Source organism: Budorcas taxicolor, chromosome 6 (genome assembly GCF_023091745.1).
Source record: "Budorcas taxicolor isolate Tak-1 chromosome 6, Takin1.1, whole genome shotgun sequence".
NCBI lineage: Eukaryota > Metazoa > Chordata > Mammalia > Artiodactyla > Bovidae > Budorcas > Budorcas taxicolor.
Genome location: NC_068915.1, coordinates 67683545 through 67698380, shown reverse-complemented (window position 1 = coordinate 67698380; position 14836 = coordinate 67683545). Strand labels below are relative to the sequence as shown.

Sequence of the window (14836 nt, the reverse complement as noted above, 5' to 3'; positions counted from 1 at the left end):
ATGGGTTGTCTCTGTACCTTCCTCTCAATTTAGCTGTGAGCCTAAAAACTGCTCTTTAAAAAATTGTTCTAAAAAAAAAAGATGAAAATTCACATAAAGTTTTGAACCATTCGTATTGTAGGGAGATTGTGGAAGAAAAGAAAATGATGATTCCAGTAAAATGGCTTTAGTAATAGTCTTGAAAGTAAGGTTAGTGGTGCATTTTTTTGCGGAGTACAGAGGCCCTGCATTGCGGTGTTTGATATATAAGGACTTGTGTGTGTGTGTTCTCAGTCTCTTTCAGTTCAGTTCAGTCGCTCCGTCGTGTCCGACTCTTTGCGACCCCATGAATCGCAGCACGCCAGGCCTCCCTGTCCATCACCAACTCATGGAGTTCACTCAGACTCACGTCCATCGAGTCCGTAATGCCATCCAGCCATCGCATCCTCTGTCGTCCCCTTCTCCTCCTGCCCCCAATCCCTCCCAGCATCAGAGTCTTTTCCAATGAGTCAACTCTTCGCATGGGGTGGCCCAAGTACTGGAGTTTCAGCTTTAGCATCATTCCTTCCAAAGAAATCCCAGGGCTGATCTCCTTGTTGTGTCCAATTCTTTGTGACCCCATGGACTGAAGCCTGCCAGGCTCCTATGTCCATGGGATTTTCCCGGCAAGAATACTGAACCCCAACCCAGGGATCGAACCCATGTCTCTTGCAGTCTCCTGCATTGTAGGCGAATTCTTTACCTCTGAGTTACCAGCAAAGCTCATATAAGGGCCCTTGTGTTGTTTAAAGTGTTACTTGCTCAATTGTGTCCGACTCTTTGCTACCCCATGGACTGTAGCCCACCAGACCCTCTGTCCTGGGATTTTCCAGGCAAGAGTACTGGAGTGGGGTTGCCATTCCTTTCTCCAGGGGATCTTTCCAACCCAGGGATCGAACTCAGGTTTCCTACATTACAGGCAGATTCTTTACTGTCTGAGCTACCACGGTCTCTGTATATAAAGGCCTCTGCTCAGTCGCTCAGTCATGTCTGACTGTTATCCCATGGACTGCAGCCTGCCAGGCTCCTCCATCCATGGTATTTTCCAGGAAAGAATACTGGAGTGGGTTGCCATTTCCTTCTCTAATATAAAGGCCTAGTCTGGTTCAAATATGGGCTTCCTACGAGGTGCTGGTGTTAAAGAACCTACCTCCCAGTGCAAGAGACATAACAGATGTGGGTTCAGTACCTGGATGGGGAGGATCCCCTGGAGGAGGGCATGGCAATCCACTCTGGTATTGTTGCCTGCAGAATCCCATGGACAGAGGAGCCTGGTGGGCTACAGTCCATAGGATCTTAAAGAGTCGGACACAACGGAAGCAACTTAGAAGGCAGGCACACACACATGGTTCAAATATAAAGTAGTCCCTTTGGCTGCTATATGAAGTTGATATTTCATCAGCTAAGAGGCAGGGATGACTGTGAAGGAAGACTTTTAAGGAGTTTACGTAGACTATTATTAGGACCTGAACTTAATTCAGTTATGCAAAAAGTTCAGCTATGCAGAAAAAGGAAGTGGGGATTACTTTTAGTAGTCATGGTATTTGATGGCTAGACTAGATATGAAATATAGGGCACAGGGAGAAATCAGTGATAACTCTTTAGGTTTAGATCACTGAAACTTAATTCTTTGAAATCACAGATAATGAAAGGCAAGGATGGATTGGCCACCGAGATATGTGGTTTAGGTCATGGACAGTGAGTAAAGTGAAGAGACTGAAAGCCTGAGAGAAAAATCAGTTTAAGATTTCTAGTATGAATTGAGAGAACTGTAGATAACTTTTTAAAATTAGATTTTTTATTTGTCCTATGAATGATCCTTTCCTCTGCTCCCTAGAGCTCTGCCCCTGACATGCATTCGTCTAACTCTGATGGATGTTGTTTGTGATATTATATAAGTTTCCTTGTTTATGGTGTTTTTGAAACTTTTTATCATCAAAATTAGTTTTAAATAAAATCATTGTGTAGAACCAATGTTCTGCTTTGGAAGAATAGTGAAAGGCAGTGGTTTTCACCCTGGCTACTTCCTCGATGGTTCAGCTGGTAAAGAATCTGCCTGCAATGTAGGAGACGCAGGTTTGATCCCTGGGTCAGGAAGATTCCCTGGAGGAGCGCATGGCAACCTACTCCAGTATTCTTGCCTGGAGAATCCCCATGGACAGAGGAACTTGGTGGGTTACAGTCCATGGAGTCGCAAAGAGTTGGACATGACTGAGCAACTAAGCGCAGCAAAAGAGTCACGCTGGGGAGTTTTCAGAAACATACAGATGCCTGGATCTCCCTCCAGAGAGTTTGATTCTGATTTAAGGAATTGCCAGAGAAGGCCAGCAAAGACTGCCATCAGGTCAGGAAATCCTGTCTTTGCCAGAATGCTGAGAGTGGATGTGAAATCTTTCTCAAGGGGCAGAATTGTTATAAACAGTCTTCTGACAGAGACAAGCTCTTACATGTGCCAATTTACTAATTTACAATGAGAAATATGCCAAGTGAAAGAACGTTAATGCTGGAGCTGGCAGACCGACCGTTCTTTGCTCTGCTTGTGGGGTAGGTCATACAAAGTTAAACTGTAATCAGGAAGTTGCATGGAGAGCCTAAAGATCAAAGGAATTTATTATCTGCCCAGGCTCTGCTATAGGGGCCAGAACACTCATCCTTTGTCCACCCTACTTGACTGTTGAACAGGACTTTTCCATCAGCAATGTGTTGTGTTAATTTCCTTGTACCTTTTCAGCTATACATCCAATTATTCTTTTTAATATTTGCCCCAAATTTAATGTTTGTGTATAAAGTGAAAGCTCACTGCAAGTTTAATTTTCATTTTCTGGCCAGTACAAAGTCTGAATATTTTTTTCATATGTTTGTTGTCTTTTTAGACTGGTTCTTATGAGAGTTATCTAATTACATCTTTTGCCATTCTTTTCTCTGTTGCCTTGTCTTTCTGTTGTAAATTTGTAAGAAGTCTTTGAATATTTTATACTTTCTGTCATCTACATTCTACTCCCCCCAACTTTTGTCCTTTCTTGTTTATGGTATCATTTCCTTATAAATATTTTAAAATTTTCTTTGGTCAAAGGCATTCTTTTTAAATAATTTGGGCCTTCTATCTTCACTAAATTCTCCTCTTTCCTGGATTATGCATGTTGACTTTGAATTTTTTTTCTAAGACTTTAAAACATTTTTACTTCATATCCATCTGGAATTTGGTCTTTGAATATATTATATTTATTTTTCTGCAGACAAGTAGGAAGATATTCCAAAATTATTACTAAATAAATCACCTCTTTTACTTTTGCTATGTTCAATTCTTTTTCTGAAATTTTGGCGAGGTTCTCCAATCTTTTATATTAATCTGGATTATGTACATTTAATATTCACTGAGTTAATTACTTTTACATAACATTCTGATATAATTATTTATATGTAGACAGATATATTTTACCTATTTTACTAAGTTTTTTAAAATTTAGTTATATTTGATGTACAATATTACACAAGTTACAGGTGTACAATATAGTGATTCACAATTTTTAAAGGTTGACTCTATTTATAGTTATACTATATTGGGTATCAGAGAAGGCAATGGCACCCCACTCCAGTACTCTTGCCTGGAGAATCCCAGGGACGGGGGAGCCTGGTGGGCTGCCATCTATGGGGTCGCACAGAGTCAGACACGACTGCAGTGACTTAGCAGCATATTGGGTATATTCCCTGTGTTGTACAGTGTATCCTTGTAATTTATTTATACAAAACAGTTTTTCCTTCTTAATCCCCTGCCACTGTATTATTCCTCTTCTCTTCCCTGCCCTGTTGAAAATCACTAGTTCTCTATATCTATGAATCTGCTGCTTTTTCATTAGTTAGTTAGTTGTATTTTAGATACCACATATAAGTTATATTATTCAGTATTTGTCTTCCTCTGTCTGGCTTGCTTCACTTAGCACTATGTCCTCCAGATCCATCCATGTCATTACAAATGTAAAATTTCATTCTTTTTTAAGATTAAATAGTATTCCACATACACGGACATACATATATGCCACGTCTTCTTTATCCATGCACCTGTTGATGGACACTTAGAGGGCACCTGCCGTGCCCTCTTCCTGGCCATCTTCCCAACCCAGGGATTGAAACTGCACTGCATCTCATTATGGAGAAGGAAATGGCAGCCCACTCCAGTATTGCCTGGAGAATCCTGTGGACAGAGAAGTTGCACAGAGGTGGACACGACTGAAGTGACTTAGCATGCATGCATGCATTGGAGAAGGAAATGGCAGCCCACTCCAGTATTCTTACCTGGAGAATCCCAGGGACAGAGGAGCCTGGTGGGCTGCCGTCTGTGGGGTTGCACAGAGTCAGACACGACTGAAGCGACTTAGCAGCAGCAGCAGCAGCATGTCTCCTGCATTAGCAGTCAGGTTCTTTACCGCTAGCGCCACCGAGGAAGCCCTCCTCCTAGTATTCAGTTGCTCAGCTGTGTCCAACTCTTTGTGACCCCATGGAATGCAGCATGCCAGGCTTCCCTGTCCTTCACCATCTAGTATACTCTAAGATAATTTTATCTAATACAACTTAAATAAAATTGTACTGAAATCTTAATTCAAATTGTACGAATATATTTTCTGGGAATTGACACTTAAAAGAATAAATGCTTTTATCTGTAAATTTGTCCTTACCTTTGTTCAGGTCTTCTTTTTATGTTCTTTAAGAAGTTCTTGTCGTTTCCTCTGTGTAAGTCCTATGCTTCTTTATTAAATTTATACCTATGTATTTTATATTTGTAAGTTTTTATCCATTTTCATTTCTACATGATAATTGCTAGTTAATAAATTTCATATCTTCTTTCTCAATATTTATAATAATGATTTCATTTTATTATGTTATTGCATTTACTTATTATCCTGTAAACTTTAGAACAGTAGCGAATGGTAAGGCAAGAATCAGCATCTTTGTTTAGTTTCTGTTTTAATTGAAATAGATTTGGTGGTTTGAAATCTACAGTGATATTTGCTGCTGGTGTATGGTAAATATTTTGTTCCTTTTGTCTCTGCTGGATACCAGTAAATTTCTTTGTCAGCTAATAAAGTGTGTGGGCCGTACAGCTATATGACTGTTTTAAAGTGTAATCCCAAGAGTGATGGAAGGAAATGCAGGCTCCGTGAGCCTTTCTTAGTTAGCAACCAATTAAAATACTAAGAGAAAGTCTGTTTTTTCTTGATCTCTTTACATCTTATCAGCCTCAAGGGTATAAAGAACTCAGCCCAACTGTTTAGATTCTGCTCGCTTTTTTGTAAGTCGAAGAAAAACAGGTACAAAACCATATGTAGTTATTTACCTCTCCCAGGCCCTGGGTCTAGGTATGTTTACTGGATGAAACAACTGGGTATGTTTACTGTAGGATTCTGGTATTCATATACATTAGGTTAGCAGAAAGTTTGCTTGGGTTTTTCCATGAGCTGGAAAATATTGGCCAACCCAATATTTTTACTTTACGGCTGTGCTGTGGTAGTGCCCAAGCTTACGTCTGGCCAGAGGAGAGTTTGCCACTGTGGGTTTTTCATTGGCAGTAAAAATTTTTATGGGCAGAAGAACGGAGAACAAAAATGAAAACAACTTTTTTTGTTGCTTCTGATACCATACCCACAGTTGAGCTAAAAACTCATTCATTTTTGGAGGGGGAGCAAAGCTTAGAGAGCTTCAATATTTTGACCAAGGTTATAATGACACTCAGTAGCCAAATCAAGTCTAGGGCTCTCATCTTCTGACTCTTAGATCCATACATATTTTTAAAATACTATGTTATTACTAGATTTATAGAATAGTTTCCTAGCCAAGATTCTGATTGTTCAAAAATAACCACAGGGAGTTTCTGGCTGAGTAATGGATTATTTAGATGATCGGTCATTTTTCTTCATCTTTATAGTAAACAATATTTCTGTGGTAGATTTAAAGTTAAAAAAAAAAAAAAAGTTGGAAATGTGCCAAAGATGTCATAGGAACTTCTATGTTTAGAAATTGTTTTTGATGGGAATAGTTTAGCCTAGGATAAATAAACATTTTATGAACAGCTGTCCAAAGAACAAGCCAAAGTCTTATTTTTCCTCTCCATTGAAATTCATCCAGAAGCAAAATCTTTGGATTGAGTGATGAGGAAAATAATTTCATTTACACAGAATAGACTAAGTATTTAGAAACAGAAGAATTGGAGAGTTTCTCTTATGAAGCAAAATAGACATTTTTCTTTGGATTCATGAAAGAAGACAAATTGGTAAGGGTATGCCAGGTTCTAGATAAGAAGTTAATTAAGGTGTCAGTTGTCTTCTAATTATTTTGTGAAGGTTTGTATAAACTTGGAAGTATAAGTAAATGACAGTAAATGAGCAATTCCTGAAGATAATGAGTAAACCAGGAGTATTTGTTTCCAACAGATAATAAAACCTATTATAAAGCTACAATAATGAAAAGAATGGTACTGATACAAAACTGATTGTTGATGAGCAAAATGGAAAGCATATTTGAGTATGAATTTAGTTTATGATTATGAAAATTAGGGACAAAATTTTAGTAAAGATACTGAGAAGAACCAATTAAATGTTAAGGGAAAACTTTAAAATCTTTATTGTGTAACACCTCAAATAAATTCCAGTTGGACAGATTTAAATGGAGTAAATGAGACTAAAAGAGAGTTAAAAGTAAATAGTGGTAAATATATGTCTGATCAAAATGGGAATACTTTTTCTTTTTTAGCCTATTTTATGTAAATGAATTTGAAGATGCAACAATATTTGACTTGGGATAGTTATTCTAAGCAAATAGTACATTAATAATACAGACTTTTAAGGAGGAAAAATGGATATATCAAAATCTGGCAGTTTTAGAGGACATAAAACCACTGATCTGAAAGTTCTTAAACTGAGGACTGAAGTTCACATTCCATCCACATGGAACAATCGACTTTAATTAGAAGGCAGTTTCCTTGTTGTATGTGAACAATAACTTGATGTGATGTTTTGGGTCTAGTTCCTTCCAGGAATTTTACCAGCTGGTTGATAAATTATTGATGGCTTGAAATCATCCATAAATGGGAGTGATTAAACAATGGAAATTAGCAAATGCTACAAATCAGGACTTTTTTTTTTTTTAAGAGGGCCATTTACCAGCTTATCACTTGAAATAAGATTTGGTTTGTTAGCATAAAATAAGATACTATGCAAAATGTCTTCATAAATATTAAATAATGTCTCCAAAATCATCAGCGAATGGTGTCTGGGTGAGGTTCTTTCATTTATGAAGGAATTTTGAGGTATACGTTCCTTGCCTTTGGCTAAGTTGATTTCCCTTGTGGCCCCGATGGTAAAGAATCTGCCTGCAGTGTAGGAGACTGAGGTTCGATCCCTGGGTTGGGAAGATCCCCTGGAGAAGGAAATGGCAACCCACTCCAGTATTCTTGCCTGGAGAATTCCATGGGCAGAGGAGCCTGACGGCTTACAGTTCATGGGGTCACAAAGAGTTGGACACGACTGAGTGACTAACACTTTCAACTTTCCTTGCCTTATGTAGCAAATTGTGTTTGTGCCCTGAAGCCATCATATGATATTTTCATAATTTATCTCTTAACATGTTCAACATGCACATTATTTATATTTTCTTTTTTCCTCTTCAGAAATAATTGCTTTCAAATGTACAGTTTTGCTTTGGATAATTGGTAGAAAGATACACGAATCCAACTGGTCTCCCCAAAAGTTGAATTTTTCATTTATTCCCTAATACTGATTCTGCTACCTTTGTCTCTATGTTCAGTTTGTCTACCATGTAACCTGATTTGTGTTTTTGATGTTTTAGTTTAATTGACTTAAAAACTGTTTTGCTCCTTTTTTCCTCTTAGCCCAATCCAAATACATTTTTGTTTTAAGCTTTGGCTTGGGCTGTTGTTTATTGTGGCTCTTCCCAGGCACCTTTGGTTCTAGCTGACAGGAATAGAATAGGCCTTTCTTTCTTTTCTGAAAAATTAATAGACTTTTTTATAAAGAGCAGTTTCAAGTTTATAGAAATTTGAGCAGAAAGTACAGAGAGTTCCCATGTACCTCTTTCTCCTGCCCTCCCTGCTCTGCCCATTTTCCCTCCTATTGACACTTTACATTAATGTGATACATTTGTTAAAATTGATGGACCTACAGGGACACATCATAATCACCCAAAGCCCATAGTTAACAGCTTCAGTCTTGGTGTTTTGCTTTATATGGGCCTTGACAATGTATAATGACATGTGTCCAGCATTGCAGTATCATATAGACTAGTACCATGCCCCTAAAAATCCTCTGTGTTCCACCTATTTATCCTGCCCTCCCTCCAACCCCTGGCAGTCACTCATCTAAGCTGTCTCCATAGTCTTGCCTTTTCTAGAATGTCAAATAGTTTAAATCATACAATTGGAATATAGCCTTTTCAGATTGGCCTCTTTCACTTAGTAACATGTATTTAAGTTTCCTCCACATCTTTTCATGGCTATGTAATTCATTTCATTTTAGCACTAAACAATATTCCATTGTCTAGATGTACCACAGTTTGCTTATTCATTCAGCTACTGAAGGACATCTTGGTTGCTTCCAAGTTTTGACAGTTACGAATAAAGCAACTACAACCATCTGCATGCAGGTTTTTGTGTATGTATGTTTTCAACTCCTTTGGATAAATACAAAAGAGCACAGTTGCTGTGTTCTCTGATAAGAATATAATTTTGTGAGAATCCTTCAAACTGTCTTCTCTTTTACATTCTCACCAGTGATGACAAAGAGTTCCTATTGTCCCACAGGCTCACCACCATTTGTTGTTGTCACTGTTGTGGATTTTGATCACTAGGATAGGTGTGTAGTGCTGTTGGCTGAAAAAAGAAAAAAAGTGCAGCCTAAAAACTGAGAATTGTGTTTTATTTGGCAGACTTGCTGAGGACTTAGGCCTGGGAGGCAGATTCTCAGATAGCTTTGAAGGACTGCTTCTAAGAGGTAAAGGAGGAGTCAGGATATATATTAGAGTTTTTACAACAAAAAGCCAGGTAATCAGAACATCAAAAGTTTGCTGTTAGTTAAAGAAGAGCAGACATCTGAAGTTAATGAACTTAGCAGTTTTCTATGTATGGAAAGATGGAAGCGTCTGGGCTTATTGAAATCATTCCTTTGATATGTACCTTAATTACCTAGGGCCAGTATGCTGTTTTTCTCCATCCTGACTCTCCTCAGAGTGCACACGTGAGGGTGTCTGCAGTGGCTGATGGCTTCATAACTACAACTTCCTTTGTTTACTGATGAGCAGGTGACATTTTTCATCCAGAGTGGTACCTCATCGTTGTCTTAATTTGCATTACTCTGAAGATGTATGGTGTGGAGCATCTTTTCATATGCTTACTTGTCATCTGTATGTCTTCTTTGGTGTGCAGTCTGTTCAGATGTTTTGTCTGTTTTAAAACTGGATAGTTTATCTTCTTATTGCATTTTAAGAATTGTATATTTTGGATGCCAAATACATGTTTTGCAAAGGTTTTCTCCCAGTCTGTGTATTTTCGTTCTGTTAACAATATCTTTTGCAGAGGTGAAGTTATCTAATAAAGCTTCAGTTTATCAATTTTTCTTTCATGGGTCTTGCTTTTAGTGTTGGATCTGTAAAGTCATCACCAAACCCAAGAACCGTTAGATTTTCTGCTTATAGTCTGGGAATTTTATTGTTTTGCATTTCACATTTAGATCTGTGATCCATTTTGAGTTAGTTTTTGTGAAAGATGTAGCTTCTGTGTCTAGATCTATTTATTTTTGTAGTATGCAAATGTCTGGTTATTCCAATACCTTTTGTTGAAAATTCTCCGTTTTCCACTGATTGCGTTTGCTCTTTTGTCAGAGATTAGTTTCAGTTGACTCTGTTTATGTGAGTCTATCCTGGGCTCTCTTTCTGTCCCACTGATGTCGTCATGTATTTTTCATTAGTAGCACACTGTCTTGTTCACTGTAGCATGAAAGTAAGTCTTAAAGTTGAGTAGTGTCAGTCCTCCGACTTTGTTCTTCTTCAGTATTGTGTTGGCTATTCTGAGATATTTGCCTCTTCATGTAAATTTCAGTCAGTTTGTTGATAGCCACAAAATATCTTGCTGGGAGAGGCTTGCTTTTTAAACTAAGAGTTTGGCTTTTGTCTTTTAAAATAGATATTTTTGACTTTTGGTCTTGTTCAAAGGCCATTTACCTTATACCTTTTCCTTCTTAGGTCATCATCGACATGTTTATTATTAACAATATAAGTAAATAATTATTATAATAAGAAATTGTGTGGTATTTTGTTACTTTTCTGTATTATATAAATCTCTACATAAATATGTATGTATAAGATTATGACCAAAGAGTAGTAATTTTTATATCTAAAGACCTGGCCTTGGGCGTGAGGGTGCTGCATGCAGTTTTCATGGACTCCACTGGGGTCTTTTAAAACTACATCTACTCACCCCTACTCATCTTTTTTAGGGCAGCTCAATCACTGAGAGTCACTGAATTTAGACAGAGTTATTGTATAGAGTCGGGGAAGGCAATGGCACCCCACTCCAGTACTCTTGCCTGGAGAATCCCAGGGACAGAGGAGCCTGGTAGGCTGCAGTCCATGGGGTCACGAAGAGTCGGACATGCCTGAGCAACTTCACTTTCACTTTTCACTTTCCTGCATTGGAAAAGGAAATGGCAACCCACTCCAGTGTTCTTGCCTGGAGAATCCCAGGGACAGGGAACCCTTGGTGGGCTGCTGTCTGTGGGGTCGCACAGAGTCGGACACAACTGAAGTGACTTAGCAGCAGCAGCATTGTACAGAGTGTTGCATGTAAGAATATAACGGAGGCAGAAAACAACAAGAACCACTGCTATAAAGTAATGAAATCAAACATGATTCAACTTAGGGTTTTTGTGTCTCTTCTCACATGTCTGTTCTCCTTCATTGAATTTAAATTTATCCTATAAGGGAATAGGAGACTCATGAGCATGAAGAAGGTAAATTTTTTTTTTTTTTGTAATGAAACATGCTAAGTACAATGTTATACAGAGCTCACTGTCTAAAAATACCAAACTTCCCTGGTGGTCCGGTAGGTTGAAAATCTTCCTGCCAATTCAGGGGACATGGGTTCGATCCTTGTCCTGTGGAAGATTCCACATTCCTTGGAGCAACTAAGCCCATATACCGCAGCTACTGAAGCCTGAGCTCCTAGAGCCCCTGCTCTGCAATGAAAAGCCACTGCAATGAGAAGCCCTTGCATTGCAACTAGAGAAAGCCTGCACACAGCAACAAAGACCCAGCACAAACATACAAAAAAATAAATACTTTTTGAAGTGCCATATTTACATTTTATTTGCACCTTATCTATGAGAATGGAGAAGGAAAAGGCTACCCTTTCCAGTATTCTGGCCTGGAGAATTCCATGGACTGTATATCCATGGAGTCGCAGAGTCAGACACAACTGAGCGACTTTCACACATGTCTATGAGAAAGAGTACACAGGCTAGCTTTTAATTTTTATATCTTATCTTATTTTATATGTTAATCACTCAGGTCTTGCTTTATTCTTTTTATTATCAGAGTTTAATAGATTTATATTCCAAGAATGTTTAATATGACATTGGGTTTTTACAACTTATAATTCAATGCCTGAATTGTGTTAAGAATTACACTCTTAACAGTTACGTCATTATTCTCTAGTTCAGTTCAGTTCAGTTCTGTCGCTCAATTGTGCCCGACTCTTTGCGACCCCATGAATAGCAGCACGCCAGGCCTCCCTGTCCATCACCAACTCCTGGAGTTCACTCAGACTCACGTCCATCGAGTCCGTGATGCCATCCAGCCATCTCATCCTCTGTCGTCCCCTTCTGCTCCTGCTCCTAATCCCTCCCAGCATCAGAGTCTTTTCCAATGAGTCAACTCTTTGCATGAGGTGGCCAAAGTACTGGAGCTTCAGCTTCAGCATCATTCCTTCTCTAGTAGACATATGTAAAATTTTCAAAAAACTTTAATAGCATGTAGAGAAATAGTACTATTTAGCTTCATAAAATATTTGACTCAAGCAGTCTGGTGACATCAGGTTAATCTAGTTATGTAGTAACTAACCTTCTTAACCCTGCCTAGAGTGACTATCCCTTTTTCTTAACTATTAGCAGAATATGAGAAAAATTCACATATCTTAGCCAAGCTGAACATTGTAGTGAAATACACAATTGGGGGAAACCATTTTGGTACATAAAAAAAGTTATCTAATTTTTATTTATTTTAAAAATATCAGTGAATTTAAATATTGTTTTCATGGTTATTGGCTTGTTTTATCTTTTGTAGCTTGTTTCTTCATCTTTTTTGTCCAGGTTTCAGTTCGGGTGTGGGTCTTTTTCTAACTGATTTCACTTTGAGGTAAAACTGATTAACTCTTAAACACTAAAAATTAGATTTTTCTTTCAAGTTGAAGTATTTTGATGTTAGAATGTAATGCAGATATTTGGAAGATAGACCTTTATTTGGAAGATAAATACAAGTTTCCCTAAAACTTCTGGTTGTATTGGCAAACATCTTGAAAATGCAATTATGATACCTAGGGATATTTATTTATGGTTAACTTATGTTTATGCTTTTTAGGAAGTAGAAGACAGTAATGATGAGTTATTTGAGTGATCATTTTAATTAAAGTTTTTCTTTTTGAGAAGACTTTAAAAGTTAAAATCCATTAAAGTTATACCTCATCAAAGTCTACAGTTCAAGTGCCAAGATCTATTATAGACTTCTTATTTAAAACATTTATTATAAAGTTAAAGCCAAAGAAACTTTGTAACTCGCATATGACCTTATGAATCTTAATTACAGGAAAAGATATATTTTGCATCTACTACCATAAGTCAAAAATTTTTAAATGTTTTATCCTCATTTTTATTCCTAAAATGTAAATTAAAATTCTAGAAACTGAGTAGCCTTTTTGACTATTTTATGATTCTCTACAGCTATCCAACATAATGTGGATATAAAATATAAAATATTCTTAATGATCCAAAATAAAATGTTTAAATTTAAGATCTTCTTTCCCCATGGTGACATTTGTTAATACATTCTCTCCTTTATAATATGCAGTGTTGGATCGTGAAACAGAGTAAACACGTCATTGTTTAAAATAAATAGCATACACTGTGTTCAAAGGACTGTGAATTTTATTTTGAACTCTTTTATATGATTTTAGTTCTAGAATACAATATATATTTTAATTTTATGTGATACAAAGATGTTTATTTTATATGCAATATTAACTGTTTAGAATAGTCTTTATTATTATTTTGAAAATATAAGCATCATGCATGACTAATTTGTAATCTTACCATTGGAGGACAATATTCTGTACTATGCAAAAATAAGTAACTGTAGATAATGGATAGGACATGAAAGTAAGCCATTCTTTGGCATTTATAAGTTCAGTCTTTCAAAAATATTTATTTTTTAAATTTGCAAATGATTTTTTTCTGAAGTGACTGCCCTCACCTGATTTTATATTACTTTCTAGAATTTTCTTTTGGAGTTACCACGGTCACTTCAGATATCTTGACATATGTTATGTTTGGTAGAGTAGGTTTTTTTGTTTTTTTAGTTGACAGAACAATTCCTTATGAGTTGGGAATGTATTTCTTTAGATTAAATTTATTGTCCTATGGTTATGTAACACACACATGAACAGAAAGTGTTTGAAAAATTGTGTTCTGCTTCCTATTTCAAGGAGGGAGTAATTTCTAGGACAGTGTATTGAAAGCGCAGTCTCTGGAGATCAGGTCAAGGTAGAGAAGTACATTTCTTACAGGTTTCTCCATGGATATTCTAGGCCAAAGGGGTTGTCACAAGCTGAAGTTAGAGAATGGGAAGGTCTGTTTGATGCAGCAGGTAGGAAGATCAAGGCAACTGGAGAAACTAGATAAAAGCCAGGTAGGCTGCCCAGGCATCAAGAAAACAGAACAGCTGCTCTTCTTAATGTCACGCTTGGTTCGAGGTACTGTTTGCCAGGCACAATGTCATCTTGATCTCTCTTTTGAATGATTCAAAGAAAAGTCCTATGAGTCATCGTTAATTGCTTGCCCTCCTGTCAGTAGCAAGTCCACTAACATCTGACAGACCCTTCTCTTCTGTGCCATCATCATCCTCTTAGCCCAAGCTGTGATCATCTCACCTGGATTTTTTGTAGTGGCTCCCCCGATTCTACATTTGCCTTCATCTAATTCATTCTCCAGAGGAGCCAGGAATCTTTTAAAGAGAAGCCAGATCCTCTTCCTCTCCAAGTCATCACTTTGCACTGAATTTTAATTGCATTTAGAGTAATATCCATTTTCCTTATAGAGCTCTAAAACTTTGGTCTCTGACTAATGCTTCTAACTTCATCTCACATTGCCTTCCACCCCTGCTCCATCCCTTGAGCTTCAGCCATACTCGTCCTTTTTTTGTTTTTCAAACATTTAACTCAACTTTGTACTTTCTGTTCCTGGTGCTTTGCCTTGCTTCTTCTTTTTCAAAATTTAGATGTGAGTTCAAATATAGTTCACTTTTTCAAGTGTGTTTCCAGAGCATTCTCTCCAAAATAGTGTATTTTAACTTAACACAATTTGCATTTTATTTATTCACACATATTTCCTTCGTTGCATACAACTTTGTTTAGAATTCATTCATTCATCCACTACATATGTGTTGTATCCCCAGTATGTACCAGGCATTGTTCTAAGCACTTGGGATTCATCAGTGAACAAAAAAGACAAAAGAGAGTCTCTGAACATATAGAATTCACAACAGCAAG

At 37.3% G+C, this 14836-nt stretch overlaps 1 protein-coding gene across 1 annotated transcript in view; it reads left to right on the top strand.

The window, feature by feature from the left end:
* Positions 1–14836, top strand: part of FRYL (FRY like transcription coactivator) — a 185517-nt gene that overhangs the window by 31853 nt on the left and 138828 nt on the right. The gene's annotated exons all lie outside the window — the stretch shown is intronic.